The sequence below is a fragment of the Anser brachyrhynchus genome (genome assembly GCF_964034855.1).
Source record: "Anser brachyrhynchus genome assembly, contig: SCAFFOLD_120, whole genome shotgun sequence".
In the NCBI taxonomy this organism is placed as follows: domain Eukaryota; kingdom Metazoa; phylum Chordata; class Aves; order Anseriformes; family Anatidae; genus Anser; species Anser brachyrhynchus.
In genome coordinates, this window is record NW_027663910.1 from 401,858 (window position 1) to 427,750 (window position 25,893).

General features: G+C 47.0%; 2 long non-coding RNA genes across 3 annotated transcripts; both read left to right on the forward strand.

Moving 5' to 3' along the window:
• The first annotated feature begins 963 nt into the window (after window positions 1-963).
• Window positions 964-19,037, forward strand: LOC308186651. 2 transcript variants are annotated; one of them, XR_013944176.1, is made up of 3 exons: window positions 964-1,062; window positions 1,234-1,384; window positions 18,913-19,037. It is a non-coding gene; the product is annotated as an uncharacterized lncRNA (long non-coding RNA). The 2 variants fall into 2 exon arrangements; XR_013944177.1 differs by having other exon boundaries at window positions 982-1,057.
• A 5,216-nt stretch (window positions 19,038-24,253) lies between these two features.
• On the forward strand, window positions 24,254-25,119 carry LOC308186650. The gene is made up of 3 exons (XR_013944175.1): window positions 24,254-24,368; window positions 24,508-24,561; window positions 24,911-25,119. It is a non-coding gene; the product is annotated as an uncharacterized lncRNA (long non-coding RNA).
• The last annotated feature ends 774 nt before the right edge of the window (window positions 25,120-25,893 follow it).

Genomic DNA, 25,893 nt, shown 5'->3' on the forward strand with positions numbered 1-25,893 from the left:
AGTGCTGAAGAAGCTTCCAGGGTGGAGTGTAGCTGCTCTGCATAAAAGATCCCGAGGCCTCCAGCCTTAGATGTTGATCACACTGGGGGAACCTGGCGTGCTGACTCTAAGAGGAACAGCAGTACGGAGTGTAGAGCGGAGCAGAGGCGCTATAAGCTCTGTGATGAGACGGGAACTCTGTTGTTCTTGTGCATAACCAAGACTGATTTCCAGCCGAATAACTGTGTTATTAATGGGGTGCTCTTTTTTTGAGCAATTCCAGCCTCCGGAGGAGGTTTTCTTGTTCCTCTTGCAATATGCAATGAGAGAGGACAAAGCACACCCGGACCTTCTTAACAACAACAACAAAAAAAAAGGGCAACACGGGCAATCTCTGCCCTAAGTTGCGTAAATGCATAAAGCTGTGAGTGGCGTGCTTTTTTTTTTTTTTTTTTTTTGTTGTTGTGGCTCGCACATCAGCGCTGCTCTGGGAAGCCCTGCCTGCCACTCTGCTGCTCTTGCCTAGGGAGGGGGAGCCGGGCGACGCCACAGGACACCTGCCCGCGGCAAAATGGCAGCGCCCTTCTCCGGAGGGGGAGCCAGGACGGACCCAGGACGGGCCCGGGATGGGATGGGACAGGCTGCCGAGGCGCGGTGCCGCAACGAGGTTGGTGGTTGGTGCGGCCCTGAGAAAGGATGGGGCGGGGCGGGGCGGGGCGGGCGGGCGGGGTGCCACGTGGTTGGCGGCTTCTGTGGAAAAGGCCCTTCTGCGGGTCAGGGGCGGCGCCGTGCCACACCAGACCGGACCGCGTGTGCTGCGGGGTCTGCACTGCGCGGGGCTTCGGGGGGCTGGGGGAGAGGGGGGTGGAGCGGTGGGGTGGGTTTGTGTGTGCTTGGCCGACTTTCCTCTGGGTTGGATGGACTGCTCCGTCTCGAGGCACGCTGGGAGCTGTAGTTCTGTGGTGCCGGGCGGCCACGTGGGCTCCGGGGCACGCAGCCGGTCTTTGCCCGAGCCGGGGCCGGGCCGTGAGCGCCGGGAAGTGCAGGTTGCCGCTGGCTGCGAGCGCGGTCGCCGGCGGTGAGGTGAGCGAGAGCCTTTGGGGGTGCCTCCCCGGAGCGTCGGGCCGGGAGGGGTGGGGGCTGCGGTGGCCGGGCGCGGGTCCTCACCGCGCTTGATCGTTGGACTGTGCCTCAGAGGTTTTCCTCTCCCTGTGTTCTGACAGCCGGTTCTCTCCTTTTTCTGCGGTTCACCAGGCCAGAAGCAGCTCCCCGCTGCTAGGACCCCTGTGGGTTTTGTTGCCGAGCGAAGGTGGCGCACCGGGTAAACCAAGGAAAGCTGCAGCTGGCGTGCTGCAGTCACAGGTTTCCCAGGAGAAAGAGCAGCTCGTCTGTCCCGACTGTCCAGGTAAGTCGTAGCGCTCTTCGGGTGAAATCGAGGCGTGATGGGGATTTTGTTGGCTCTTTCAGATAGCTGTTCCTACTGTTAGCATTCATGAAGACACATAGTCCACAAAGTGATTACATGAAGGTGCTTTATTAGGCGCCGGAAGTTAGGGGCATGCCTGCCCAAATCTAACTTTGTCCGATTTGTTCACTCAGTTCTCTTTTATCTCCTAAAATATTACATATGCATTCAGTTTCACAACACATCTATGCATATTCATTTCCTAGCTCTGCCTAGCCCCACTTCCTATGCTAATTATCGTATCAGTCCTTCTGCGCTTGCGTATTACTCTCTGGTGGTCGTCCGGGTGGTCGTCGGGATGAAGTGAGATGTCTTCATCAGAGCTGAACTTTTTAACCTTTTCTTCTTACGCATGCTCTCTGAGCCCTTGGTCTCAGTCCAAACCTCAAGGTTGGTTTGATCCAGTTCCTGGGCTCCGAGAGGCTCCTGTTATCTAGATGTGTTGCAAATCGGGCATTCTTTTAGTCCTCCTCCTTACTCCTCATCATGAATCGGTGCATTCTCTCATGCTATCCTTGCACATATATTTTGTATCTTCCAAGCGCAGCCCAGGCACAGCACATCACAAATGTAACATGTAATAAGCAATATTGCATATTTAATCTTCTATTACCAACACTACCAAAGATCCCATTGGTTACAAAAGGCAGTAGTAACCTTGTAGTTTCTACGTTCTGTAGCAAAATATACTGGCAGATGAATAAATGAGCAGGTACACATACACGTGACTCTACAGCTGAGATTAAATAATGTGCAGTTTTTTCTGTGTTTCATCTTTCAAAGCATGTTGTTGCCGAGTGCCTGAGCTTTTTGCTCACGTTACCGAGGAAAGGAATGGCTGCGCTTCTCCCACCCCTCTGTTTTTCTTTTTATTTTTTTTTTCTCTCCTCTTCTCCCTCAGTGATGGGGACTTGAAATATTTTTCTTGGATGTCCACGTGAAAATTAAAAAAAAATGCTGATGGTGAACACTGACAGAATTGGGTGACTTTTTCAAGGTAGAGGGCAAATAACGTGGAAATTTCTGGTACGTTAGTGTTACTCTGTTAACAAAACCAACGTACTAGCCGCTTGCTGTTCCTAGTTTTTTGGTTTGGCTTGGTTTTCCTTTCAGTAGTCTCCCCAAAGGCCTTTGTGGACAAAACTTTGTCCTGCTTCAGCTTTAAGAATTATCCTAGAAATAATGAACAAGTGCTTGCAGGGCTTTCCAGAATGCTAGTTGTGGTTGGTCAAAAAAGACTTGGGAGGCAATTCCTTTCACAGAATCGTAGAGTGGTTTGGGTTGGAAGGGACACTTAAAGATCATCTAGTCCATCCCCCTTGCCACGATCAGCAGCATCTTTCACTAGGTCAGGTTGCTCAAAGCCCAGTCCAGCCCAACTTTGAGCACCTCCAGTAATGGGGCCTCCACAACTTCCCTGGGCAGCCCGTTCCAGTGTCTTACTACCCTCATCGTGAAGAATTTCTTCCTTTTGTTCGATCTAAATCTATCCCGTTTCAGTTTATAGCTGTTGCCTTGCCCTGTCACTACAGGCCCTGGTAAAAAGTCCTTGCCTGTCTTTTTTGTGAGTCCATTATACGTGTTTAAAGGTAGTAATGAGGTCTCCCCAGAGCCTTCTCTTCTCCAGGCCAAAGCGTAACAGAGCCCTGCTGCTGGTGCTGGCTTGCAGGTCAGTGCCGAGCTACCAGAAGGAGGTTTTTATGTACTTTTCCACTTCCTTCAAAGGGAAGTTGAAGCACAGACAAGCTGAGAACACTCCAAAGTGGTAGACATGAGACTTCTTGTAGGACGCCAGGTCTTTTCCCCTGTGAGCGGAGGGAAAGCTTGTTCGGGCACAGGTATCTATCACAGAGGGATGCAGCTCTCTCGTTACCACTTCTGCTGACTCCTGAAGCGATCCTCTGTGCTGGTCTGATATCCCTGCCCATCTGTGGCAAAAGAGTTTGTCCCTCAGATTGCAGAAGCACCATTGTGAAATTCAGGTTTTGGTAGGTATCGAGGTTGTATCCCTGAAATCTCATCTATCTCAAGGTACTACCTATCCTTGCAAACCTTGCTTCTCTGAAATCCAAGTCATTGTCCTTACCCCAGTAATACCGAAGGGAGAAATGCTCCATTGAGAAATTATCAGAAAGACAGAATCTGTTTTGGCAAGCCTCCCTCCCTTGGAATCCATGGATTCCTTAAACTGGCCCTGGCATGAGTATTTGAAGCAAACGCTATCCAAGAAAGAAAAATTATTTTATCTCTCATTTATCATTCTGTTATAGGTCCAGCTGACTTTGGTGACAGCATAATAGCAAAAGTGATTTCACTCTCTACCAAATAAAACCATAAATTACTTCTTTTGACTGTCTTGAAAGAATGGTACTAACAACAAATAGGTGGGAAAACCAGAACTGTTGCATTTCAGGAATTTTAGGTGGCCTGAGAAACACACAGCATGCACTAGGGTAGCAGCACAAAAGTATCTCAAAAACGGGCTCCTGCAAACAGAAAGGCCTTTGGGAGGTCACTGACATTTGGTCAGAGTGGGCTGACTGAGCCATCATTCTGCCTTCGTAATATTTCATAGCAGTTTTGCGATATTGCAGGTCTTCAGCTTAAGGAAGACTTTTCTTCCAGGGGTTTTCCCTACTGCTTTTACTTCAAACATTAGCAGGAAACAAAGTTGGAAGTTCTCACGTGTCCCCTCAAGGCTAGGAGCTGGTTACCCAGCAAGATGCTTGCTCGAGGCACGGGCTCACCAGCTGATTAAATAACTGTCCTGGGGCAGGAGCGTGTGGGACAAAATACTGCAGACAGCACAATCCACGCGTTTGGTTGCTTAATGCCAGTGAGCTATGCTTTCGTAGCAGGAATGTGTCAGAAGTAGTAATCCAGGGAAATGATGCAAACCTGGAGGTAGGCAGTCGGCTTTGTGAGCAGGGAGTGCTGGCGTGGCCCTGCTCCCCTGACTACACCTGTGTGAATCAAGTAGGGGAAGTGAGTATGGGCGTGGTATTTCAGCCCTTTCAGGGAGCTGAACATCACCTGAAAAGATGACGACATCCCTGCCCTGCAGGACCTGCCCACTGCAGTCTGTAGCATTGTGTGCATTTGTAGCTTGATGGGCCTGAGAGTAGGGGACTGTGGGATGCTGGGGCTGGGATTTGATTTGGGGGTTCCTGCCGCAGCCCCACGAGCTTATGTGTTAAGTTTAAGCTTGGAAATGAAGGGGGAGTGAGGGAAGAAAAAAAGCAAAGCCTTGCAGAGCCTCAGCTCCACCGAGGAACGAATAACAGTCTGCTTCTGGAAGAACTTCCCACTGCTGAGAACGGATGGAGCGGACTCCAAAAGGTAGATGGGGTTGTGTGAGAGCTGGTGATACTGCCAGCAGGACTCCACAGCTGACGAGAGACATCGCTGGTTTTGACGTCCATCACAACGGAAAATGCTCGTTTCATTCAATTTGGGGAAGTCGTATGAAACTCTCAGACAGAAACAGTATCAGTGAGACTCTGTTATGCAGTCATGGTGAAAGCTTAGCATAGCGAAGAAACAGTGTGTATTAGGTAAGGTGAAAAATGGAGTCACACCTCCAAGAAATCCCAGTTTGTGATCTTTAAGCTTTTTTTTTTTGGTGGTGTCGGGGGGGAAGGGGGAGAGAGACGAATATTACCCACCAGGAAGGTGACCAAATCCATGCCTCAAAAGGTCAGCTGCTAAAAGCTTTTATAAATGATCTTTGCACGGCAAGTTTCAGTTTTCATGAAGCCAAATTGAGATAAATCCGAAAATTTCTATGGGTTTAAAAGAACGCTTACTAAAATATTCTTGTCATTCACAGTAATAATGGAGTGAGTGAACTTGTTCCACACAGTGACCCTACTTTATTTATTTATTTTCTTGTATTCCAGCAAACGTGTATAATCGCAGGAGCATAAGCACGGTCTTGTGTAGCATTGTCATTCTGCCCCACCGCTCTGATATCTAACAAAGTAATACTTTCTGGATGTTGTCTACGAATTCTTTCCTTACTTATGTAAGAGGTCGATGCATGTGTCGCCTAGTTTGTCACAGAGCGTTGCTGAAGTACTGTTTTATTTGTATTTGTGAAGACAGCAGAATCAAATACAGCAGCTCAGCGACTCCCACCGAGATGGTCATTAGGAGAAAACAGTGAAATTTCCAGCATGTATTAAAAAGGCTGGAGGAATTAGCATAGCTTGCAGGAAAGTGTGCTGGAAAGAGATGATATTTGAGAGCAAGCGTGAATATGTCATCTTTTTACCAAGAATGATGAGAACTGATGCGTCTGCCCTGTGTTTGGATAGGTGAGTGAGTTAAGAGGATCTGAGCATAGAGTTTGCAGGGGAATTGGGAAATGAATGAGATAATTTAACCTCTTTTCCGTGCAAGCGTGTTTTTGTTTTGTTTTGTTTTAAAATCCCATACTTTTGTTATTATCCAGAATTTTTAATATAACTCTCTATTTTAACTGGTTTGGTTTTATGGATAGCAGCTAACTGTTAGAAAGAAATAAGATCCTGAAGTGTTCTTGGAGCCACTAACTGTACCTCTTTATCTCTTCCCTAAGAAGACGCCCTGGATTTAAAGACGGTGTGTATTAAATGAAGTATGAGAAGAAACAGCTTCCTCGGACACTTTTGCGCTCCTCCTCTTCAGCTCGTGCAGAAGGCTGACAGCCTGTCTCACTCTCGTCAGTGCTGTCCCACCAGCTCCTTTAGGAGCTCAGCACCGCGTTTGGCCTGTTGCGATCTTCCCGATCTCCCCATTTCTGTGCTGCAACGCCACCATCCGTGAGAAGTCAGGTAGGATCTGAAGACCTTTGACATTGCTAAAGAATCAAACCTCAGCTGTCAGTTTTAGCCCTTTGTATTCCAGACGTTTGCTTTGCTGGAAGATGGTTTCATTTTTGATTTTGTAACATGTTCTTTTTAGAGGTTATTTTAAGCAGACAAGTAGGTAGCCTCCTTCCCTCGGTGGATCTGTGCTCTGCACATCTGAGCGATTTTCCAGTGGCTGTTCTGGTCTTGACGCGTCTCTAAAACCTTTGTCTGCCTCGCCCCTCCTCTTTGTGTATTAAGATGCACGTGTGCGCAAAAATTATGTACGCCATACATAAGATGCCCAGTGGTTATGGGGAATTTTCAGCATCTGAGAAACACTCCGTAGCCAATAACTTAGGCTCAGGCGAGTATCTCAGTGAAGTAGTAATTTATTCGCGATTGCAATGGCAGGCGTCCCACAAGCAGGAGCGCACCTACTGGTTCCAAAACACAGTTTATATACTTTTTGATGACAGGACCCTCCCCTGTTTCCCCACTGAGTGGGTAATCCAGGTTCACAATCTATCTGATGCTTCACAGACAATGCATGGCCTTCAGTTGCCGGTCTGTTAAATTTCAAATTTCTTTTGACTTTTTTGACTGTTTGAAGTGGTAATGTTTCTTCACTTATCTGACTTGACTTAACACCGTGATTTTCACCTAACTGTCCTAAGGAGTCTGGTTGTCTGCATTTTACAAGGTTGCCTGCTAAGTTTTCTTATCACTGCAAGCATATCTCAATACCCCATTCCTTACCTTTAAACAATGTAACTCTGCAAAAACAACATTTTTATTCCCACAATTCCCCCCTTTTCTTTTTTCATAAATTGTTGATTTTTGCAAAACTTTTCTCTAAGGTGTAATTTGGTAGATATCTTCCTCTTCTTCACTTTCTTTGCTTTCCATCTCCTCTAATATCATCACCTTATCTGAGTAAGGTGGTGGCTTCATGGTCATTTGTTTCAATAGTGCAGTTTCAATTAACCACTGTACTAGTCCTCTTACACAGGGGATAATGCAACAACCAACGGCTGTCAAAACTCCTGCTACTACGATCAAGGATGTAAATATGCCTAATTTTTCTGCCAATTCACTGGCAAGGGTGGTAAACCCTTGCAATGTTCTAGTTACTATGCCATCCGGGGCAGTATTGTTGGGTATAAAAGTGCAACAGTGGTTGCTCAGTATCACACACACACCCCTCCTTTCCCCACAAGCATCATATCTAATGTTATTCTGTTTTCCCAAGCCATTTTGCTGGTGGCATCTAGTTGTTCAGCGATTCCTCTTAACGCATCCCTTGTATAATTTATGAATCTCTGCTGATTATAATAAATATAATTAATCCAATCCACATTCTTATTGATTGTTACCCACCAGAACAGTGACTCAAACCCCGCAGCAATTTGATTCCTGGCTTTATGTTCATCAGGAACTCCTCTAGGCACCCCAATTGAAGCTATGTACACTCTATCATCAGATGATACTCCTAAGCTTCTTCTGGGTATTTGTGAAGTTTCTCTTTCAAATGCCAGGGTGAAGGGTATAGCTAATTGAACAAGCACACAAGTGTCTCCCCAGTTAGGTGGTAGGGTGGACCGTAAGATCTTCCCTCCACAGTACCACCACAGATCTGCCCTGGGGATCTCAAGTCTTGAGCAGTTTCCCATCAAGTCCTTGGTAGCATTCAAGGTCCTCGTGCACAAGGCAAATTCTCCAAGATGCCGGGTAGCACTCATGCCCTGCCGTGAGAAGCAAGCTGTATGATTACCTGTAGTTGTAGAGAATGCAGGGGGAACCCTGATACTGCTATCACGCAAGGAAGGGAACAGCAAAGAGAGAGACTTACAGGCCTCATTTCCCCAGGCAGGCTTTTCTTTGTACAATGCAATCATACATTGCATCTCCTGGGAATCCTTGGTCCACCTCAATGGGCAGGGCACTATCTGGGCAACTGGTCATCCCGAGGCACAAGCATAGCAATTGCTATGGTTGAGACTCTGGACAGTATATTTGACCCATTCTATCCAGGCATTCACATCCCCATACCCTGTTTCAATCTCAAATGTTTGAACTGCTGCATTTCAAAGAGGGCCTCCTGTTTTCTCTCCTGTTCTCTCCTTGAGTTTCTCCCTTTCTCTGATGGCAATAGAGGATCGTTTCCATACAGCTGTTCTCAATCTGGCTGTTGGATCTCTCCCAGTTATTTGTTCTCTCTGCTCAGTTGTCCTTGGGCATTTAAATCTCCACAAGCTAACACCTCACAAGCATCAAACATGACAGATTGTGGTACATAACCCTCTGTCACGTTCACCCATATTTTTACGGGGTATCCTGTCTCACTATTATCTGGTCATGCCTTTTCCAAGTTGCCAATTGACCATGGCTTTCTCTGCGGCCTACAATCACTAGAAACAAAATTAATAATTGATTTTTCCCTGTCATTATTTTTAAACCTTAGGTTTCCAAATAATTATCAATACAAAGAATAACATGTACACTACTACTATAACAAACCCCCCTTGGGAGCACTTCAATTCGCTATAGGTCTGTCCTTTCTCTTAATCACAAGTCACAATCATTAGTTACCTGTGAAAATAAAAGGTTAGTTTACAAATGTAAGCTTTTATCCCGCTCAGAGTCCACTATGAGATTTTTCTCTTTGATTTCAACTTCAACAAGTCTTCTATAGGAAGAGCTTCCCAGGTACTAGGGTCGACAGATGCCTTCACTCAAGTATAGTGAGTCCAACCTTTTTCCGCAGTTCCTACGGCTGTTTCAGTGGTTAGTAGTACTTGGAAGTGTCCTTCCTATTCAGGCTGGAGTTGATCCTTTCCAGGTCCGAATCAGGACCCAATTTCCCACGGGTCCTGAGAGATGACAAAGAAGAGGACAACCCCAGAATACAGTTCCTAAGAAAACTCTCATTTCGAACTGTGGTATCTCATCCCTTCTGCCCATATAGGGTAATCTGAACAGCATCTCATATGGTGAAATTCCTATATCCTTTCTTGGTGCTGTTTGAACCTGTAGGAGTGCTAAAGGTAAGCATTTTACCCAAGGAAGTTGGGTTTCTAACACTACTTTAGTTAATTGCTTCTTTAATGTCTGGTTCATTCACTTTACCTTCCCAGAAGAGGAGGGGTGCCAGGGGGTGTAAAAATCCCACTCAATCTCTAAGGCCTGCCTTAACCCTCGCAGTACTTGTGAAGTGAAATGACTTCCTTGATCTGAATCAATGTTTTCAGCTATCCCATATCTAGGGAATATTTGCTCCAGTGATACCTTAGCCATCGTATTCGCAGTGGCAGATACCGAGGGGAAAGCTTACACCCATCCAGTCACGTGGTCAGTTAGGACAAACAAGTACTTAAGTCTCCCTGCTTTAGGTAACTCAGTAAAGTCTACCTGTATACTTTGGAAAGGTCAAATCCCTGGCTCCTGTCGCCCTCTAGGTGGGTTACGGATGACCTTTTTATTTAACTTTTGACATATGGTACATCCTCTGCATATTTGCTTCAATAAAGTGTATATTCCTACACAGACATACTTTTTTTTAGCACAACATCACACATTGCTTGCACGTCCCAGTGACTCTCTTGATGTAAAACATCATATTTGCCTCATTGGTGCTTTATTCAGCATTTCTCTCCCATCAGGGAGTATCCATTTTCCCTCAGACTTCGTGGCTCCTGATTCCTTAAAAAAATCTCGTAAAACTTTTAAGTTCTTTCTTAGTTTTCAACAATTCCCTGAATCCTCTCTGGATGTATTCTCCGTTTTCCCTCAGACATTAGATGCCTTAAATATGTGACTTCTCTTTCTACGTATTGTAATTTATTTTTCAATACTCCCAAGCTCTGCTTTCCCAGAAAGTTGAATAGCTTGTTAGTAGCTTTCTTCACAACTGTTTTCTCCTGTCCTGACAATAAACGATCATCCACATATTTGTAACAGTAATACCTCCTCGGGAGGTTGTAATTGCTCCAAAATCTGTTCTAGAACTTGCCCAAATAAATTGGTGGCCCTGTAAACCCCTGAGGTAAAACTGTCCATCTGTATTGTTGCTTCCGCCCCCATTTCAGGATCTTTCCAGTCAGAGGTGAATATATCTTTGAATATATATCAGTGAATATATCTCAGGCCCTGAGAGCACTCCATTAATAACACTGTTATTCCAGTCTAACAATTTACTATTTGAATGCCCAATTTCATCATCAAATCCCTTCCCAACAAGTTAGTCCCTGCCTTGGGTACATACAATAATTGCCCAGTGATCATTTTATCCCCTAGTCTCAGCTTGGTATCCCCCAAAGGTGGCACTGTTATCCCAGCCCCTTCTACCCCCATCACATTTTAGGGTTTCATTAGTTAATTTATTCCCTGATACTTTACAGGCCAGTAATGACCTAGCTGCTGCCCCAGTGTATTGGGTTCGACGGCAAGGTTCGGGGGGGGGGGGCTGCAGTGGCAGCCCCCACGAGGAGAATCCAGAAACCGCACCGTGGCAGATAAGGGACAATTTCATGTGGCCCCAAAGGGGCCCACCACTGCCCAGAGCCAAGCCATGAGCAGCACAGTCTGTGCCTCTGTGAGAGCACATCCACGAAAACAAACAAACAAACAAAAACCTGCTGCTCAACAGCAGCTGGGAGAGCGAGGAGCAAGAAACCTCCCCGCAGACATCAAAGTCAGCACAAAAGGAGGGGGTGGAGGCTTTCCAGGCACCGAAGCGGAAGCCCCCTGCAGCCTGTGGAGAAGCCCCTGGTGGAGCAGGCTGCCGCCCTCCCCGTCCCCCCCCTTTCTCCATACTTGGGAAACTGACCAAACACGACTGTTACTTAAATAATGCCTACATCCTCTTTCCCTGCTCGTTCAACTTTCCCAACTCAGTCAAAAAACAGCCCTGTCAAACATTACATACCGCACCTTTAACACCTTCAATAACCCTTTTTAACACCTCTCTTCATCTTTCTCCAGCCTGTACTTTCCCATTTTCCTTCTCTCCTCCTATTCCTATTTGAAGTGGCCACCCTGGCCACACTTCAAAGCCTCTCCCTGAGCTTTCCTTGCCTGACATTCCTTCATCTCTCTTCCTCTCCTTTCCATCCTGGCCCTGACTCCTCTTGAAAATTTTCTTGCTCTTTCTCCAACCCTCTGCCTCACTGCCTGCTACACTGTCAATACCATTAGTTTCTATCTCTGCTTTTCCTTCTCATCTCCCCTCCTGACATATACCTCCAGGGCCTCCTGCAGGCGGGCCCCCCACAGTGACTGTTCACTACATCCCCCCACCTTCTGGAGCTTTTTCTGCATATCTTGCCAGGCTTTAATCACAAAATGAACTTTCAAGAGCCCTTGGGATACGGGGTCCTCGGGATTAATCCATGAGTACTTTCTCATTCTGACCCCAAGTCTCTCATATGATTTCTGTGTTGCACATTATTATTATTCCAGCCAGGATCGGCAAGTGGGTATTTCTGCCCTGCCAGTATTACCCCTGGTCCTGGAGGATGAGCTCTCTTTCCCATTTTTGTGAAGACGAGGCTGGGCCATCAAAGGTGCAGGAGACTGAAGATGAGGATGAGGATGTCGAAAAATCAACAGTAACTACCCGGACTCTACACCAGCCATCAAAGGTGCAGGAGACTGAAGATGAGGATGAGGGTGTCGAAAAATCAACAGTAACTACCCGGACTCTATACCAGCGTGAGCTACGAGATGTGCGAAAAGATTTTGGTCGCTGTATAGGCGAGCAGCTTGTCACCTGGCTGCTCCGGTGCTGGGACACTGGAGCCAATTATGTGGAATTAGAGGGCAAGGAAGCCAGGCGGCTGGGATCCCTTGCTAGGGACGCATGCATTGACAAAGCAATTGGAGATGGAGCACAATCTCGCAGTCTCTGGAGGCGTTTCCTGTCAGCTGTGCAGGAAAGGTATCCCTTCAAGGAAGAACTTGTATGTCTACCAGGCAAATGGACCACCATGGAGAAGGGAATTCAGTACCTGAGGGAATTGGCCGTACGGGAAGTAATTTATAAGGACCTAGACGACGCACAAACATCCGCAGATCCAGATGCAGTCCAGTGTACACCACCTATGTGGCGGAAGTTTGTACGGAGTGCACCATCATCATATGCCAGCTCATTGGCAATAATAGCCTGGAAAGTGGAGGAGAATCCCCCAGTGAATGAAGTGGCTAAATTACTCCGGCAGTACGAAGGAAATCTCTCCTCTTCCCTACAGGCCTGTGTCTCGGCTGTGGAGAAACTCTCTGAAGAGGTCCACCAACTTAAAGAGAATTTATCTTCCCCTCCACCTGAACGAACCAGTGTCCACCAGCTAAAAGAGAATGCTTTGGAGAAACTTTCTGAAAAGATCCACCAACTTGAAGAAAGATTATCTTCCCCTCCACCTGAACGAAACAGTGTCCACCAGCTAAAAGAGAATACTTTGGAGAAACTTTCTGAAAAGATCCACCAACTTTTGAAGAGAGATTATTTTCCTCCCCACCTGTACAAACCAGTGTCTCAGCTATTAGGGGTAAACGTTCATCTATGCAAGGAAGACAATATGGTAGGCACACACACCACGCCACCATGTGGTTTTACCTACGTGACCATGGAGAGGACATGAGAAAATGGGATGGAAAATCTACTGTGACGGGTACGTGAATTGCAAAGGAAAACAAGTGGGAAAAAGGAATTCTCTGAAAAGTTTGCTGCTCCAACTTCCAGCAGGCAGTCCTTTAAACACAGAAATGAAGATTCTGACCAGGACTAGAGGGGCCCTGCCTCCAGCCAGGGGGAGGAAAGGGACAATCGAGTTTATTGGACTGTGTGGATTCGATGGCCTGGCACATCAGACGCACAGAAGTATAAGGCTTTGGTAGACACCGGTGCACAATGTACTCTAATGCCATCAAGCTATAAAGGGCCAGAGCCCATCTGTATTTATGGTGTGACGGGGGGATCCCAGCAGTTAACTGTATTGGAGGCTGAAGTGAGTCTAACCGGTAATGAGTGGCAAAAGCACCGTATTGTGACTGGCCCAGATGCTCCGTGCATCCTTGGCATAGACTATCTTAGAAGAGGATATTTCAAGGACCCAAAAGGGTTCCGCTGGGCTTTTGGCATAGCTGCCTTGGAGACAGAGGACATTAAACAGTTGTCTACCTTGCCTGGTCTCTCAGAGGACCCTTCTGTTGTGGGGTTGCTGAGGGTTGAAGAACAGCAAGTGCCGATCGCTACCACAACTGTGCACCGGCGGCAATATCGCACCAACCGAGACTCCCTGAGTCCCATCCATAAGCTAATTCGTCAACTGGAGAGCCAAGGAGTGATCAGCAAGACTCATTCACCTTTTAATAGTCCCATATGGCCAGTGCGAAAGTCTAATGGTGAGTGGAGACTAACAGTGGACTATCGTGGCCTGAACGAAGTCACGCCACCACTGAGTGCTGCAGTGCCAGACATGCTAGAACTCCAGTATGAACTGGAATCAAAGGCAGCCAAGTGGTATGCCACAATTGATATCGCTAATGCATTTTTCTCCATCCCTCTAGCAGCACAGTGCAGGCCACAGTTTGCTTTCACTTGGAGGGGAGTCCAATATACTTGGAATCGGCTGCCCCAGGGGTGGAAACACAGCCCTACCATTTGCCATGGACTGATCCAGTCTGCGCTGGAGCAGGGGGAAGCTCCTGAACACCTGCAGTACATCGATGACATCATTGTGTGGGGTGACACTGCAGAAGAAGTTTTCGAGAAAGGGAAGAAAATAGTCCAAATCCTTCTGAAGGCCGGTTTTGCCATAAAACAGAATAAAGTTAAAGGACCTGCACGAGAGATCCAGTTTTTAAAAATAAAATGGCAAGATGGGCGCCGTCAAATCCCAATGGATGTGATCAACAAGATAACAGCTATGTCTCCACCAACTAGCAAAAAAGAAACACAAACTTTCCTAGGTGTCGTGGGGTTTTGGAGAATGCATATTCCAAATTACAGTCTGATTGTAAACCCGCTCTACCAAGTAACCCGTAAGAAGAATGCTTTTGAATGGGGCCCTGAGCAACGACAAGCCTTTGAACAAATTAAGCAGGAAATAGTTCATGCAGTAGCCCTCGGGCCAGTCCGAACAGGACCAGATGTAAAGAATGTGCTCTACACCGCAGCCGGGGAGAATGGTCCCACCTGGAGCCTCTGGCAGAAAGAACCTGGGGAAACTCGAGGTCGACCCCTGGGGTTTTGGAGTCGGGGATACAGAGGATCTGAAGCCCGCTATACTCCAACTGAAAAGGAGATATTGGCAGCATATGAAGGAGTTCGATCTGCTTCGGAAGTGGTCGGTACTGAAGCGCAGCTCCTCCTGGCACCCCGACTGCTGGTACTAGGCTGGATGTTCAAAGGAAGGGTCCCCTCTACACATCATGCAACTGATGCTACATGGAGCAAGTGGGTTGCACTGATTACTCAGCGAGCTCGAATAGGAAACCCCAGTCGCCCAGGAATCTTGGAGGTGATTATGGACTGGCCAGAAGGCAAATACTTTGGGATATCATCAGAGGAGGAGGTGGTTCGTGCTGAAGAAGCCCCACTGTACAACAAGCTACCGGAAAATGAGAAGAAATATGCCTTGTTCACTGACGGGTCCTGTCGTATTGTGGGAAAGCATCGGAGATGGAAAGCTGCTGTATGGAGTCCTGCACGACGAGTTGCAGAAGCTGCTGAGGGAGAAGGTGAATCGAGTCAGTTTGCAGAAGTGAAAGCCATTCAGCTGGCTTTAGATATTGCTGAACGAGAAAAGTGGCCAGTTCTCTATCTCTATACTGATTCATGGATGGTAGCAAATGCCCTGTGGGGGTGGTTACAGCAATGGAAGCAGAACAACTGGCAGCGCAGGGGCAAGCCCATCTGGGCTGCGGCATTGTGGCAAGATATTGCTGCCCGGGTAGAGAACCTGGTTGTAAAGGTACGCCATGTAGATGCTCATGTGCCCAAGAATCGGGCTACTGAAGAACATCAAAACAACCAGCAGGTGGATCAGGCTGCTAAGATTGAAGTGGCTCAGGTGGACCTGGACTGGCAACATAAAGGTGAATTATTTATAGCCCGATGGGCCCATGACACCTCAGGCCATCAAGGTAGAGATGCAACCTACAGATGGGCTCGTGATCGAGGGGTGGACCTGACCATGGACACTATAGCACAGGTTATTCATGACTGTGAAACATGTGCTGCAATCAAGCAAGCCAAACGGTCAAAACCTCTTTGGTATGGAGGACGATGGCTGAAATATAAATATGGAGAGGCCTGGCAGATTGATTACATCACACTCCCTCAAACCCGCAACGGCAAGCGCCACCTACTTACAATGGTGGAAGCAACCACCGGATGGCTGGAAACATATCCTGTGCCCCATGCCACCGCCCGGAACACTATCCTGGGCCTTGAAAAGCAAGTCTTATGGCGACATGGCACCCCAGAGAGAATTGAGTCAGACAACGGGACTCATTTCCGGAACAACCTTATAGACACTTGGGCCAAAGAACATGGTATTGAGTGGGTGTATCACATCCCCTATCATGCACCAGCCTCTGGAAAAGTTGAACGATACAATGGACTGTTGAAGACTACACTGAAAGCAATGGGTGCTGGGACATTCAAAAATTGGGATACACATTTGGCAAAGGCCACCTGGTTAGTCAATACCAGGGGATCTGCCAACCGAGCTGGACCTGCCCAATCAAACCTGTTACGCACTGTAGAAGGGGATAAAGTTCCTGTAGTGCACGTAAGAAACATGCTGGGTAAAACAGTCTGGGCTACTCCTGCCTCAGGAAAAGGCAAACCCATTCGTGGAATTGCTTTTGCTCAGGGACCTGGATGCACTTGGTGGGTAATGCAAAAGAATGGGGAGGTCCGGTGTGTACCTCAAGGGGATTTGATACTGGGTGAGAATAGCCCATGAGTTGAATTGTAGTATGTTAATTATTATATAATAATGTATGTCATCACTACCATGATTGCTATATATCATAGATGGAAATGGTGATTAATTAGAATGTATTGGACAGAGTGTAACCTGAGCATGACATAAATGGTATGGAATAAGGGGTGGATATCTGTCCTGGTTCCAGTTAGGACAGAGTTAAGTAGCTCATAGTAGCTGGTAGGGTGCTATGTTTTGGATTAGGATGAGAAGAGCGCTGATAACATGCTGATGTTTTAATTGTTGCAGAGCAGTGTTTACACCAGGCCAAGGACTTTTCGGCTTCTCGCTCTGTCCTGCCAGCGAGCAGGCTGGGGGTGCAGCAGGAGCTGGGAGGGGACAGACCCAGGACAGCTGACCCAAACTGGCCAAAGGGGTATTCCATACCATCTGACGTCATGCTAAACAATATATAGGGGTGGCTGGCCGGGGTGGGGGGGCCGGCTGCTCGGGAATAGGCTGGGCATCGGTCAGCGGGTGGTGAGCAATTGCATTGTGCATCACTTGTTTTCTTACACATTATTATTGTTAATACTATTATCATTATCACTATTATTATTATTATTGTTATTATTATATTCCTTATATTCCTTATATTATTATATTCCTGTCTTAATAAACTGTCTTTATCTCAACTCACCGGCTTCACTTTCCCGTTTCTCTCCCCCATCCCAGAGAGGGAGGGGGGAGGGTGAGCGAACGGCTGTGTGGTGTTTAGCTGCCAGCCGGGTTAAACCACAACAACTGCCAAGCACTTCACCGTGCAAGGGGTACCGCACACCTATGAGTTTACCAGATTCCCTGGTGTACTTCCAAGCACTTCCCCGTGCAAGGATTACTGTACACCAAATTTCCCTGGTGTACTGCCAAACACTTCCCTGTGCAAGGGCTTACCGTACACCAAATTTCCCGAGACTCTGCCTTTCTCTCCCTTATCTCACGGTTCGTCCATCTCCGGCCGCACCCCTCGCGGAGCTACGGAACTGAGGATCAGGACTCCACACTCGCTTCGTACAAAAGTACGTCTCAGTCACACGTCACACAGAGTCTCACCCAACCCCCAAGGCAATACTTAATATTTCTTACCTTGGTCTGTGCACAGAGTTACCAGATTAATTCTTAAACCCGGAGTGCCTACCTTCTTCCCTTCCCCACTACTTCATGGATCCTGCCTCTTTAATCAGTCTCGGGTCCTCTGTCAGCTCTCTGCAGAACCGCCACCATTGATGCACAGGACCGCTGAAATCAGTGGGGCATGCCTTCCTGCTGCTGCGGCGGTGGGGCTCCCCGGTATGTGACTGGATCCCAGACGAGCCCCCAAATTGTGAGAAACACTCCGTAGCCAATAACTTAGGCTCAGGCGAGTATCTCAGTGAAGTAGTAATTTATTCACGATTGCAATGGCAGGTGTCCCACAAGCAGGAGCGCACCTACTGGTTCCAAAACACAGTTTATATACTTTTTGATGACAGGACCCTCCCCTGTTTCCCCACTGAGTGGGTAATCCAGGTTCACAATCTATCTGATGCTTCACAGACAATGCATGGCCTTCAGTTGCCGGCCTGTTAAATATAAAATTTCTTTCGACTCTTTTTACTGTTTGAAGTGGTAATGTTTCTTCACTTATCTGACTTGACTTAACACCGTGATTTTCACCTAATTGTCCTAAGGAGTCTGGTTGTCTGCACTTTACAAGGTTGCCTGCTAAGTTTTCTTATCACTGCAAGCATATCTCAATACCCCATTCCTTACCTTTAAACAATGTAACTCTGCAAAAATAACGTTTATTCCCACAAGCGTTTCACAGATAAGGCTCCATGTTTACTTAATCACTTAAGTGTAGTCCTGGCTTAAAGCGTAGGTGTGTCTAATGATTGTTACTCACGTGGCTATAGTTCCAAACGTTTGTTTGTTTTTATATATATATATAGAGAGAGAGAGAGATATGCATACACGTACGTATACATATGTATATACATAAATGAAACTGAGTCTGTGGAGTAAAAGACTCTTCTGGTTGTTGCATATGCTCACATATCAGCAGACTCATACACGAGCTGATCCAAACTGGGTGCCAAGCTGTGCCTTTTTTGTCGCCTGGAATATGCAATCTGTGCACCTCAGGTGTACCTACCTGGTCTATTAACTATCTCTTACATTGTGCCACCCTGTTAATATCAGTGGATGTATCCAGCACCACCTTGGAGCTACACAGAATGTGGAAATTTCTGGTATGTTAATGTTACTCTGTTAACAAAACTGACATACTAGCTGCTTGCTGCTTGCTGTTTCTATTTTTTTTTGTTTTTCTTTTCAGTAGTCTCCCCAAAAGTTTTTTGCGGACACGTGTATCTTTTCTGTTCTTCCAGGATTTTTTTGTCAGGAAAGATGACCATGAAATCCGAGGGCTGTGGACAACCATCTACCAGATGGTTGTTGCGGATGCCTTTGGTCACGTCATTTGTCCTTTTAGCTCGCCCTTTCCTTTATCTTGAGTTGAATTTTTTTGCAGCGCTATGTTTGCAGTGGTAACATTGTGGCCGAGGTGTGTTTGATTAAAACCGATCTTAACTGTAATAGTGAATTCACCGAGTGTGGCTTTGTATAATGACTCCCATGGTCATAACATTTTTCTCCTTTGTCACAGAGAGGAGAAAAGCTCTTTCCAGCGAGATGGAGAAGGAATTAATTATACCTCTGCCTCATCCTGTGAGACTAGAAGACATGGAGTACCTGTAAGCTGCGATTCTCAGGAGACTTATACTAAGAGTGCTGGGTTCCTTCTCTGCCTGCCCCCCAAGGCCTTGGGCATGTAGGGTTCACCCTGGGAAGGGCACATTGCTCAAGGCAGCTATTTCCTCCCTGAGACGACGTGGGGTGCGTTTTTCTGCCATTTTCACTAGTGGTTTTCCACGTGGTTCGCACTGCTTCCGTTATTGAGAAAACAGTTTGGGAAGCTGTGTCTGCTGTTCTCAGGATTTTCTGCCACCACCTGCTGGTGAAAAAAATCAGTAACGCAGGTGGAGCCATGTAGGACTTCTCAGAGGTAAGCCTTCAACATACGGGGACCCCTAAGCTCGTGCGCCGAGCATGCGAGACAAACGTCTGTGGCACGAAGATCAAGGATGACTTCTCAGAGGTAAGCAGCTTTCCCTTTGTTTCCCCGTCCTCTCAGGAGCCCTCTTTACGATGCTTGTACACACTTCAGGCTCACAACACTCATTTTCTTCTCTACTTAGTATTCCTAGTTACTGCCTAACCTGGCCTCCCCCCCCCGACACTTTCCAAAGACCTATGTGCTCTGCACAGGTCCCTCCTGAGGTCCTACAGGTCTTTTAAATCTGCTCAGTGTCCTTTCCAGCTTGTACTGTGCCACTTTTTTTCCCTGCTCCTTTTGAGAATGTCTGTACCCTTCTCAGATCTTGATTGGGTTGCCTTTTTTGGACCCATCTGCATAGCCTTTTGTTTTTTAGATAGTCTACTAAGGTATGTACTAAGGTACTTCTCCGGTGAGTTATTTTACTACATTGAATTGTATTTTTGTGGTTTGTAATCTGTTACACTCCTATATTATTTCTACCTATGTAAAGAAATGTTTCAGCTAATTACAGTCAAAACCAGTTTTAGTTACCTACCTGGTCATATTGTCATTTCAATAATCAGAACTGAAGCAAAAGCACAGGAATTGTTGCTTCTAGTAACACTCCACGCACCATTGAGCTAAGCCAAATAAAAAAACGTAGCTGCTGTTCTCTTTATCACTTCCTGTGCTTTGCCCCTTCTCTTTCCCAGGTGACTGGGGCAGGGTGCTGGGTGGGGCCTAATGGTATATGACCCGCAGAGCTCATTCTGTCTGGGCTGCTCTTTGGGGTAAGTGCTTTGTTTTTCCTTCAGTTAGTTGAAGTTTTTTTTTTTTTTTTAAGGTGGGTCAGAGTCTATGGGTTGATGCATTTCCAAGTTGAAAGAGATAAGTACATCTATTTAAGGTAACATCTAGTAGGATCATTTAAAGTAAATTAATCTATACAGTAGTAGATGCCTTTAGTGCATGCAGCTCTTCTTCAGGTGAGTGATTCTTATAGCATAAGTAATTCTTTTCCCATGTTTTGTTCATGATGCTTGTATTGTGTCTTTTTATGTGTTTGTTTGGCCTGGAGCTGTCCTGCCTGGCAATTAGTGATGGTAGCTAGTCCATGATAAAATTAAAAACATGAAATGATTTGGCGGTTGCCAGGGTAATGCGCCCATTGCCGTGCAGGTGGACACCAGGTCCACGGCAGTTGCTGGCTGCTCCGTTTGAGCTCAGATCCACTTTCTAGGTGCAAAAGCAAGTGGACTGCTCTTCTGAACTTTTTAAAATATAGGTTAAGTTGTGGTGTTGACGGGTGGGTGGTAATGCTGGCAGCAGAATGGTTATCTTCAGACTGTGTTTTCCTTTGTTCAAGCTGAAATGCAGTGCGCAATACAGGATGTCACGACCCGAGCTACCTCAGGCAAGTTAAGTGATGAACAGAGGTAGCTGTTATTTTTGGGGTGTGGTTGTCACTGCATTTAATTTATTACACAAAATACAGTAAAAATCCAGTTTGCCTTTAGAGGTGCTTTAGGTGGCTTGAGAGCAGATGGAAACATCTGCCTTGGGGGCTAGGTGAGTGGCTGAAGTAAAGGAGCAGATGAGAGTAACTGTCCTAGGGATGCTATAGCTTTTGCTGCTGCGGTTGCTTTGTCTTCTGTTCATCAGGTGGCATAGGCAAGGTGGGCTGAGGTAGTCTTTAGAATAGGAGCAAAGCAGGTCACTTGAATGCTGCCTGGTTCCTGAGAAAGGGGTTGTAGAGGAGAGAAGCTTTCAATATTCAAAGCTGAAGCAAAAGCATGGGCATTGCTGCTTCTAGAAACACCCCAGTTCTCTTGTCTGCACTCTGCATGCTGTTGAGCTAAGCCAGATTAAAAAAAAAAAAAACACAACAAAAAAACAAACAAACAAAAAACCCAGCTGCTGCTCGTTCTGCTCTTTCTCCTCTCTTGTGCTTTGCCCCTCCCCTTTCCCAGGTGATTGGGTTTGGGTGCTGGGTGTGGCCAAATGATATATGAGCCCCAGGCAAGGCATGAGGGAGCCCATTCTGCCTGGGCTGCTCTTAGGGGTAAGTGCTTTGTTTTTGCTTCATTCAGTTGCAGGGTTCTTTAGGTGGGTCAGAGTTTATGGACTGATGCGTTTCCAAGTGGAGACCGGTATGCACATCTTTTTGAGGTAAGGGCTAGAAGGATCTGTTAGAGGAAAGCAATCTATATAGTAGGAGTAGGTGCCTTTATTGCATGCAGCTCTTCTTCAGATGAGTAATTGTTAGAACATGTTTACGGATAGGATGACAATGTTAGTTTGTGTGTTTGTTTTATGGTTCTGGGTTCCTTATGATTTTTACAGGATTACAGGGCTTAATGTTAGTCTTGGCCTGTATGTCAAATATTATCCAAGTTACATCCTTGGTAGTAAAGTGGTGGAGCAGGGTTTAGGAGAAATGTGTCATTGAAGTCCGCTGTGCAAGCATGTATCTGAAAAGAGAAGCAGTAGGCAGGCAAGGTGTGCTCATTTTTAGGGTTAGGGGCAGGTTGATATATACCTGGAGCTTTTGCCTGTGGTTTGGCTGGCTGTAGAGTCTTTAGACCTTGCAGCCTTCTAGATGTTAAGTGCTTGGAACTCACGTACTAGAGGTATGTTTAGGAGGGGTTGCTGGCTAACTTGTGTTTGGGAAATTGTGGGGTACGGTTCCTTGACTGCATAAGGGCAGTATTACCTAGAGAGTGTGCAGGCTCACCTTTTCCATTTGTGAAGGATAAGTCTGTGATCGTGGCGCCGCCCGGGCACACTTTCGCGCGGAGCCGGCTGGGCACATTTCTCTCAGATCGAGCTAACGAGCAGCTGAAGAAAAAGAGCTAGTGAAAGAGAGGTATTGCAGCAGGTACACTGTGGCTGTGAGGTGCCTCAGAGTGTGCTTTTCTCTTGTCTCTGCAGGGGTTTGTGCACTGTTGGACAGGGAAATCCCCACGTCACGACGCAGTGAGATAAGATGAGAGTGCTGTCAGCCTGATCGTCCCTTAACCGAAGTGAAGGGATGTAGTGGGTTTACGTGGCAAGGTTTTGGTAGCTGGGGGCTATAGGGGTGGCATATGTGAGAAGAATCTAGAAGCTGCCCCATGTTAGTTAAGGGCCCTACTGCTGACCAGAGTGGAGCAATAAGTGATGTAGTTTGCGCCTCTGTGAGAGCGTATTTAAGACAGGAAAAAAAACATGCTGCGCCACACAGCAGCTGGGAGAGTGAGAGGAGGAACAGCCTTGCAGGCGCCAAGGTCAGTGAAGAAGGAGGGGGAGAGGTACTCCAGGCGCCGCAGCAGAAGTCCCCTGCAGCCTGTGGTGAGGACCATGGTGAAGCAGGCTGTCCCCCTGCAGCCCATGGAGTACCACAGTGGAGCAGGGTTCCACGCTGCAGCCCGTGGAGGAGACCTGACAGAGACTGACGGAGGCTGCGGCCTGTGGAAGAATCCTGCCAGAGCAGAATCCGGGCCAGAATCTCAAGTATGTGATTTTTTGTGCAAGTGATGTTACTACATTGAGTTGTTGTGTTTTTTTTAGTGTGTAATCTGTTATGTTCCTAGATTTTTCTTCATATGTAAAGAAAGGTTTGAGCGAATTCCAGCTGAAATAGTTTGAGTTGCTTGCTTGGTTGTATTGTTCTCTCAATGTTCAAAGCTTAAGCAAAAGCATGGGTATTGTTGCTTCTAGAAACACCCCAGTTCTCTTGCCTGCACTCTGCATGCTGTTGAGCTAATCTAGATTTGGAAAAAACCAAAAACAACAAAAAAAAAAACACACAGCTGGTGCTGGTCCTGCTCTTTCTCCTTCATTGTTTTTTGCCCCTCCCCTTTCCCAGGTGATTGGGTTTGGGTGCTGGGCGGGGCCAAATGGTATATGAGCCCCAGGCAAGCCGTGAGGGAGATCGTTCTGCCTGGGCTGCTCTTAGGAGTAAGTGCTTTGTTTTTGCTTCAGTCACTTGCAGGGTTCTTTAGGTGCGTCAGAGTCTCTGGAGTGCTTGGAATTCACTTGATAGAGGGCTATTTAGCAGAGGTTGCTGGCTCGCTCGTTTTTGGGATGGTGGGGTACACTTCTGTTTTGGGGTTATATTTTAATCTCTAGATGTATCAAACCACTTGTGTAACTCTCCAGAGGACTAAAAAGAGCTCGATTACATGCTGCAAGAGGCTTGACCACAGGCGCAGTATTACCAAGAGACTGAGCAGGGTCATATCAGAGTTACCTTTTTCATCTGTAAAGGGTAAGTCTGTGATTACCCCTGCCAGGGCTGCTGTGTGTGCATGGCTTTTTGGCATTTGTGGAGCTCAGTTGTTTTTTTTTTTTTGAAAAAAAAAAATAATAATTGTAATAGAGGGATAGAGGATTAACAAATAAAAAAAATAAGAAAAAATAAAAGAAATTGTAATAGAGGGATATTTAGGAGGGGTTGCTGGCTAACTTGTTTTTGGGACATGGTGACATATGCTTCTGTTTTTGGGTTCTATTTTAATCTGTAGATATATCAAGCCATTTGTGTAACTGTCCAGAGGATTCACAAAGAGCTTCAGTATGCACCACAAGGGGCTTGACTGCATAGGCGCAGTATTATGAAGAGGCTGAGCAGGGTCACCTTTTTCATCTGTCAAGGATAAGTCTGTGATGACTCCTGTCGGGTCTGCTGTGTATTCATGGCCTTTTGGCATTTGCGGACCTGCAAGGAGCTGTGCCGTTAGCGTGTCCATCACGGGCATGACCTTCTCTTTTTGCTTCTAGTAGCCCAGGTCGTAGGCACGGACTACGCTGGAAACTTGCACAAGGGTGAGTGGATGGCAGTGTGGGCCATGAGTTGGTGGGTGGATTGTGTTAGTCTGATTTTCCTGTCGGGCAGGCTTTGCAAGCACCTTGCAAAAGCGGAGTACATCTCCTGCCACGTTCCTGAGTCGCGCCAGACGTCATCGGTTCCAGTTTCTGAAATGCTGGAGATGCTCGGAGCGCAAAAGGAGCAGGGAGTGTGATACATCTCTTTGGGATGTTAGGTGAGCAAAGCAGTGGTACTGGGCTGGGGGGACATGGGTCTGGGGCTTCTTGGCTGTTGGGGTAGAGGACGAAAGGAGTGGGTATGGACTGTTTTGTGGATTATTGTCATGTTTGTCTGCTCTTTCTCCTTGGTCTAAGCCACGTGACCTTGGCTCAGCATGGCGACTGGAAGCACTAAGCCTGGATCGGAAGGTGAGTGGAGAAAAGTTGGAAAACAGGCATTGTTTTTGGTTTGGTAGTCTATTGGTCCACCTCTGGGTGAGTCCTCTTTTCCAGTGATAAAGATGATACTGGGAACATCCTAGTTGGCCTCTGTGGTCCACACTGAGGATGGATTCTGAGCCCTGAGAATTACGTCCAGGGGCAAATACTATGTGTTGGGGGTGGTTGGCAGGGGGAGGTGGGGAGTTGTGTAGTGGCTGTCTATCTGATTTCAGTAGCAGAGCAGGTGAGTTGACTACTGTTTTGTTTCTGAGGTGGGCGTTTCATTGGAAGATGCTTGGCCTGCGTGCCTTTGCCTAATGGCACTTTGTTTCTGCAGGTAAAGTGGAGCCTTGTGCCTGAAGCTATGTCCTGGCTAGCCTTTGTGTTCCTTGTTGAAGATGGAACCTGCCTCCCAGCATTCCCAAGCTAAGTTGGGGGACAAGTGCTATGTTTGGGTTGGGGTTGTGAGTGGACCCATAGGGTTAGGGTTATGAGGGTCTGTGCTTTTAAGTCATTGCACCGGATGGGGCCTTTTAGGATTGAGCATGGTCAGACAGAGAGGGGGTGGGGGTTCTGTGCCTGTGAGGTGCCTGAGGATCTGCCTTTTTTTTTCTTTTGTGGGTGCTTCCTGCAGTCTTGGAGAGGTGAATCCCCACATTGTGGAGTGCTGAGGAAAGACAAGAGGGTCGTCAGCCCAGTCAGTGTCCCTAAGCAAGGTCCCCCTAAGGCAAGTCTTTGAAGTGTTTCCCCTGTTTTAGCAGGTGCTGTGGCAGGCCTTCCTCAGAATCTGCTGAGGGTCTGAGGTGAGGCTGGGTGGGGTAGAGGAGCAGTGTGACAGGTGATTACTTGAGAACACAACGATCATTTTATCCCTCTGTTTTCACAGGTGGTGGGGGTGATACCGGCTGTACTGTTGGAGCTTGGACTCAGAGGAACGGGTGAGCCCAACTGTATGTTGCTTCAGTGGTAGTCAGCATTGCGGAGGAGGTGGGCATCAGGGCTGGTGTGCTAGTGAATGCTGGTACTCTGTTTTTGCAGATGATGATAAGCCTGGCAATGGACTAAGATGTGTCTCAGTGCCTGTGCATTTCTTGAGGTGGAGGGAATTTACCATCCAGCAATCTGAGAGCTAAGCTGAGGGGCACCTGGTATTTGCATATGTGGGGTGGCTGATGGGAGCTGGGAGCCAGAGCAGCATGGAGCCAGTTGGCTGAATATACTTGGTGCCACTGTGAGGGTGGTTCAGGCTGGGTCACCTTCAGGCTGCTTGAGGCTGGGTCACCAGGCTAATAGAAGGAGCAGGGGGTATTTTGTAGCATG